Consider the following 7,189-nt stretch of genomic DNA (forward strand, 5'->3'; position numbering starts at 1 on the left):
TGCCCATATAAAGGGGCCCAATGAGGAGTTATACCAAGCCTGTTTTATCAGTATTCTTATTTTGAATACATTATACTATCATTAGCTGAAATTAAGTTATATACCTTTAAAGATTAATTATAGATATTGTTTATAGGTTTGCCAAAGGATATTTGTGTATGTGTATTTATCTCTCCTGCAACATATCCATGTATGTGGTGAAGCAGACAGGACGTACAGCTATGAGTCCTTCTTAGACATAACTAAGCTCATCCTGAGCTTCTTGGCCTGCAGGATCAGGACCAGATATTCAGGGGACAACATGGCCAATTATGGTCACAAAGACAATATTCTCCACCCTACTTTAGTGAGTAGTGACTGAGGTCTTAACATTTTGTGAGTAGTCCTCTAAGGTACAACTATTGATCTCTTCCCATCCAGAGGAAAGAAGAGAGATGAAAATCAAGACACTTGGAAAGAGTTCAATGGACTAAGGAAGCATGCATCCATGAGTTTCCATAACACTGAGACCAGAAACACGAGATGGTGCATGATGACCACTACCAACTGGTCTGAAAGGGCTAACGGTGGGAGATCCAGGAGCGAGGATAATGTGGAACAGAACTGAAAATCATAAAAGAGGCTAGGCTGACTTCCAAGACTGTGACCTTTAGTCACCCTGCAGGTCTGATGTTAAACTCTGTGTGAATAATAAATAGAAGGCAGCACTTATCCAAAGACAAATTTCATGGGCTAGGCAAGAAGGAGGAATGGAAACAGGAAACACTAGGAGGAAGTAGGATACATGGTGGCACAATGAGAGGATTACAATGGAGTTGCATCATAATGTGTATGAATTGTTGAATGCAAAACTGATGGTCCTCTCTGTCAACCATCACTTGCTTCACAATAACATATGTATATTTTTAATTATAGATATTGTCTGTCTGCCCACTGGACATCTTCATGAGGACAAGGACTTTGTTTAACACTGTATCCTATGACCTAGAATATTCTGGGGACATAATAGATATAATAATATTTGTTGAAACAATGAATGAAATATTACATCAGAAAAAACAACCACCTTTCCCTAACTAAAGCATCTTAAGTGTAAGTTCTTACTCACAATGATACAGTACTTTATATTATTTCTGCAGAGTGGTTTCCAGTCTCCAATTTTTATCCTTCTGTTTTTTAATCAAACAGAGAGGACTGGTGTTGGATAAAAAATGAAGACCATTATGGTGATAATTCCAAGTCCCAGGAGCATCATCTACGTTTAGCATGAACATCTCTCAGTTCAAAGGCTCCAAAAGCATGGCCTGTCTTGCTTTGACTTGTTTTAGCAATCAAATGGGAGGTAAAGAATCTGTAGAAAAGTAACCTTGGTGTGAATTCAGTCCAGACCGGATGAATGGCTGACTGAGGGCCATTGTTTGGGAGGGTCTACTAGTCTCTGTCTGATCAGAAAGCCTGGTCTCTATGATGATTTTGATCCCCCCACCCATTTTTCTTCCACTCTATCCAGGTTCTTTCAGTAAGTGGAATAAGGGCATGAGTGAGGTACGTACCCCATAGAATAATCAGCCAATAAGATAAATGGGGCAACATTTACTCAAGAACGAGGTTCAGAAGAGTTAGGGGAAAAAAGAGCATGCAAACAGGAAAATCAGGTGTGGAAGAGGGATAAACGATGGTACATTGAGGGGGCTATATTGAATGAGATGAAACAAAATGTATATGAATTGTTGACTATATAACTATGGTCCAGGGTCTCGGGGAGGAGATGAGCCAGTCAGCATGCGATGTAGCAACGATGAAAAATACAACTTTCCTCTAGTTCCTAAATGCTTCCTCCTCCCACTGTCATGATCCCAGGTCTGCCTTACAAATCTGGCTAGACCAGAGGATGTACACTGGTACAGATAGGAACTGGAAACACAGGGAATCCAGGGCGGATGATCGCTTCAGGACCAATGGTGAGAGTGGCGATACTGGGAGGGTGGAGGGAGGGTAGGTTGGAAAGAGGGAACCGATTACAAGGAACTATATGTGTCCTCCTCCCTGGGTGACGGACAACGGAAAAGTGGGTGAAGGGAGACGTCGGACAGGGCAAGATATGACAAAATAATAATTTATAAATTATCAAGGGTTCATGAGGGAAGGGAGAGCGGGGAGGGAGGGGTAAAAATGAAGGTTGATGCCAGGGGTTTACGTGGAGAGCAAATGTCTTGAGAATGATGAGGGCAATGAATGTACAAATGTGCTTTACACAATTGATGTATGTATGGATTGTGATAAGAGTTGTATAAGCCCCTAATAAAACGATTAAAAAAAAAACTATGGTCTACTTTGTAAAGCTTCTCCCAATGAACAATAAAAAGTTTTAAATAAGGGAGAAAGAGAGAAAGCGAGAGGCCTAGAAAAAGAAAGGAGATTTGTTTTTCTCCTCCCCAGGGCACTTTCTTGAGGTAGGGCTCATACGTATAATATATTCCACTTACACTTGGTATTCATGAATTTGCCTTTTGAAAGGGTTATTTTCTTCTTTTCACTGCTCATGCTGTTCTAAGAAGTAGTTAATACTTTTGTTGAAATGTAATTTTTATTTTGGGAGCAAGAATTGTGGGGAAATTATTATATGCTACACGTTAAATTAGGAAATGATTATTAAAATTAGTAAAATGTGAAGCATCAACTGTAAGCTATCAGATGTTGATTTTCAACATTTGAATTTTAAAGGAGGTCGAGACTGAGACCTCTGATTAATTAGATTAACATATTCATGACTGAAACTGTAATGTTTCTTTTATCTTCTCCTAAACCTATATGCAAGTTTCATTTCATCAGTCTAAAATAATCATCTGTGATCATTTGTAATCATCTGGCTCCAATTTATTCAAGCTCCTGACTCTGTCTTATATTCATCATCATAATGCATTAAAATGAAAGAAAACTTGGCTGCTTTGCTGTGTTATATTATTATTGCTCAGATACTAGGGTGCTGGCAATCATGATCAGATCCATCTTTATAAGGTTTGCCATAGTAAAAGATATCATCATATCTGGCAAGGAAATTCATTTAATATGATACTTAGAAAATGAAATGCAACCTTTTCCTAAATACTTTTCCAGGACAGGAGACCAGAAAGAGTCTAACATATAAATGCAAATATGTGTAGACAATTAGGTAGGGAGAAAGGCGGTCTAATGCTGCAATGGTTAAACTCTCAGCTGCTAACCAAAAGATTGGCTGTTCAAACCCACCTGCCTCTGCAAGAAAGAGAAGTGTCAGTCTTCTGTATAGATTCCAGCCTCAGAAACCTTATGAGGCAGTTCAACTGTGTCCTATAGGGTTGCTATGAGTCAGAAATGACAGGTGATGGATGATGGGTTCAAGTAGGGTTATCACTGGCCCTTGAATATGTGGCTAATTTTTTTAGAAATCCTGCAAAAGAATTAGGACAACATTCAGATTTCTTTCATATCGGAGACCAATAGTTTTGCATCATACTACCACATATATCAGTTGGTGATCATATGAAAAAAGGGAAAAATCCGAAGGATACAAATAGTTTGCATGTCACGTAAATGCAGTTTAGCTCTTCCACTTAAGTATATTTAGAACCTACAAGTTAATTTGCTTTTGTAGCAACTATTTAAACCCTGACCTCCTCCCTTTGGCCCTAACCACATTGCTCTGTTTAAAAATAAACTGGTTTTAATTTTTAATTGAATAAAAGATTCAAAGACTGATGATATAGTTTGTCAAACACTTGGGCCTTTCCCCACACTTCTTGATCCCATTTAGTACAGCAATGTTACTATTTGTTCATTCTTTCACATTGAAGTGGCAGGAAGGGCCCAGTCACTGAAATCAGCCATGTCACCACTTTGGAGCGGTGCTGTGAAAAGCTTGTCTAGAGAGAGGTGGTACGTCTTACTAACATGTTTATGCGTTTCAGTGCTGGCCTGGTTTTTTCCCCCAACTTCTTAAGTCTGTACTAACAGGGATGACGGGCAAATTCATCTTAAAAGTGAAAGGGTTAGAAGAAGGCTCCTACCTTAAAAGGTACAGTGTGGTATGACTGGTGTAAACCAGTTGCGCCCTGTCACCGGATCTGCTTCCCACCACCTGCCTCCAGTCCCAAGAACAGGCTTGTTGACATTTTCTGAAGTTCTAGGGTAGGCAGCCTTCCAGGAAGTACTCCTTACGTAGAGGAGGCATGCATGGTGCTTGGGACTGGAGGCTGAGGCTTCAAAAGACAGTAGTTTCAAGGACTGACCAGCCAAATGAAGCAGGGAGTTATAGCGCCAGGTTGGAATAAAGTCTGAGGGTAATGGTTGTTCATTTTTTCTAGAGAGAATAAAATAGAATTAGTCTGTACATCTTTGTTCATAAGAACCCACTTCAACAAACACAAGACAGCATCTTAAACCTGGTTCTCTGGAATGAGTTCTGCATCTCAATTGCCTCTCTCAAGTGAACAATGGAGGTTCTTCTGTGTACTGATATGCAATTGTGGTCTGTGTGATGTGTAAACTTGGCCAGGCTGCAGGCCTCAGTTATGCCAATATTGATCTAGATGTGGTTAGTAGTAAACTTTAAGGAAGTTCATTTAAATAAATTGGGCAGGCCTAATCTGATCAGTTCAAAGGCCAAATAACAGAATTGAGGCTTCTTGGATAATGGCGTTTTGCCTATACAGTAAACAGTTTCAATACCTGCCCTAGAGTCCCAGCCTGCCTTTCTGGACAGCCTGCAGGTTTTGCACTTGCCTAGCCATTCTCCCAGGAACCCCTCTCCCCCTCCCCCAGGTGCAGTGGATACTTGTTGGACTGCAAACACGAGGTCAGCAGTTCAAAACCACATCAGCAGCTCCCAGGGAGAAAGACTGGGCTTTCTACTCCTTTAAAGAGCTTTCTATTCCTGTAAAGAACTACGGGGTTGGAAACTTACCTGATACAGGGTTAATATGACTAGATGGCAGTGAATTTATAATCACAAGAAGTAAATTTATTGTAATAAATGCCTTGATACTCAGAAATATGTCCTACTGGCTGTGTTTTCCTGGTTGATCCCTGACTAATAGAGTAGTTGAGTCTCAGAGTAGTTTGGACTTTATAGCATATTATAATACTTGAAAACACAAATATTTTTGTACATGTATGTCTGTGAGAGTTAGTATACAAAGGGGCTCTTCAAAAGGTGTATGGACATTTTCCAATTCCATTTTTCCATGAACTTTTTGAAGCCCCATCACTTACTGTCATTTAGTTGGTTCCGACTCATACAGACCTCGTATGACAGAGTAGAACTGACCCTGTAGTTTTCTAAAACTGTAACTCATTCTGAGAGTAGAAAGCACATCTTTCTCCCAAGGAGCTGCTGGTAGATTTCAACTGCTAACCTGTGCTTGGCAGCCCAACTACATAACCCACTACGCCAATTTTTCTTAAATATCACTTCAATACTTTGCATTGTAATTTAATACTATTTCTTAAAACTTTATACATAGTAGAAAGAGAACTGTTGCTGTTTAGTGAATTATATTTAAAAATAACATTCAGCCTCCCTCCCCTCCTTCTCCAATCTTCTTTCTTATCAGATACTTATAAAACATTTGTGTTCTTTCCTCTAACTTATCGCTCCCGGATATTTATTTTAAACTTCAGTTGTCAGGTCCTATAAATCACTCATCCACAGACTTAAAAAAATTTTTTTCATCTCGTCTGAATTTAAAATGAAAACAAACATTTCAGTATGTATCCTATTTCATTTCCAAAAGTTTATAGTACTGTTTTATTATGTTCACAGAAATGTGAAAAAACATTGATATTACAAAGTAAATATAAATAAAAGTTCTAGTATTCTCTTTCTACACCTCAAATGGTAATCTTGTACCTATCTTACTTTGAAGTCACTCCCTTCCCCTGTTTCCCAAGTGATGATGTGCAAAGATGATTCAGAGATTCACCTCTTTAACAGCCAGAATGGAGCCTGTTTTAATGTGCCTATTAATTATCAACAAACAAAATGATTATGTTAGCTTTTTCTCCTTAAAATGGAACACCATGGGAACCTCCAGAAGTCCAGTGAGTAAGTAGTCAGGTCAGTTATTGCAGTTTAGCCACAACACACTTATATTTTTACCTGAATACTGTTAACAACAGTCTTGATACCTACACAGTTTTTTATTGTTTTTAATCTTTCATTAATTGGTATTTAATATATACCTTAGATGGAGGCAAAAAGGAAAATACTGGTAAAATACTAGTGAAAAGTATTGAAATGGAATATTTCGAAGTTTCGCTTTAAGGGGCTTTGGTGCACTGGGTGACTGGATAGGGTTCTTCTAGCCATGGATTTTGTAACTCCTATCAAATGACTTTTTACCCGATTGGTCTGGGAAAGCGAAGGGAGTGGAAGAGGCTGATAGGATTATCCAATTAAGTTCTGAGTGATTGCTAACAGAGCTGTGGTAATTAGATGATCCTATGTCAACTTGAATTTTTATGAAAGTGTAGGTTTGGAATCCAACCTGTCTATCAGGTGATGGCCTGATGATGCCTCCTTGGGGGTGTGGCCTTCTCCTAAGCACAGAACTTGGGAACCACCCCTTCTCTGCAGCTGCTTGGTAGGACTCTGCTGTCAACTCTGAGAGCTGTCACACCCTGCCATGTTTCCAAGGACCTTGGATTCAAGCAACTCTGCACCAACTGGCCTGTGATCTTCTTGCTTCCTGGTTCAGTGGCCTGCAGCTACATGAGTCTGAAGAGGGATTTATGGATTACCATAGGTCTGTTAGTCAGGTTGACTAGAAAAACAAATCCAGAGACACTCATATATGTGTAAGAGTGAACTTTATATCAAAGAGTAGTAGCATATTAAGAAAGCATTCCAGCCCAGTCCCAGATCAAGTCATAAGTCCAATATTAGCCCATATGTCCAATGCCAGTCTATAAATTCCTCTTCAGACTCATGCAACACATGCAATGACGCCGAATGCAGGAAGGTCACAGGCCAGTGGGTGGAAAGTCTTGTGGATCCAGTGGCAGTAGAAACATCTCAGTGCTGGCAGGGGTCTCCACGTGGCTCCTTCAACTCCAGGGCTCTAGTGTAGGTCCATGTGTCTTGCCCACAGGAATGTCTCACAGGAAGTGAGTCTGCCTCCTGCCTCCAGTGAGCTATTTATCTCCTTACTGC

This window comes from Echinops telfairi, unplaced genomic scaffold (assembly GCF_000313985.2).
Source record: "Echinops telfairi isolate 266 unplaced genomic scaffold, ASM31398v2 ScPeMD7_18;HRSCAF=68, whole genome shotgun sequence".
NCBI lineage: Eukaryota > Metazoa > Chordata > Mammalia > Afrosoricida > Tenrecidae > Echinops > Echinops telfairi.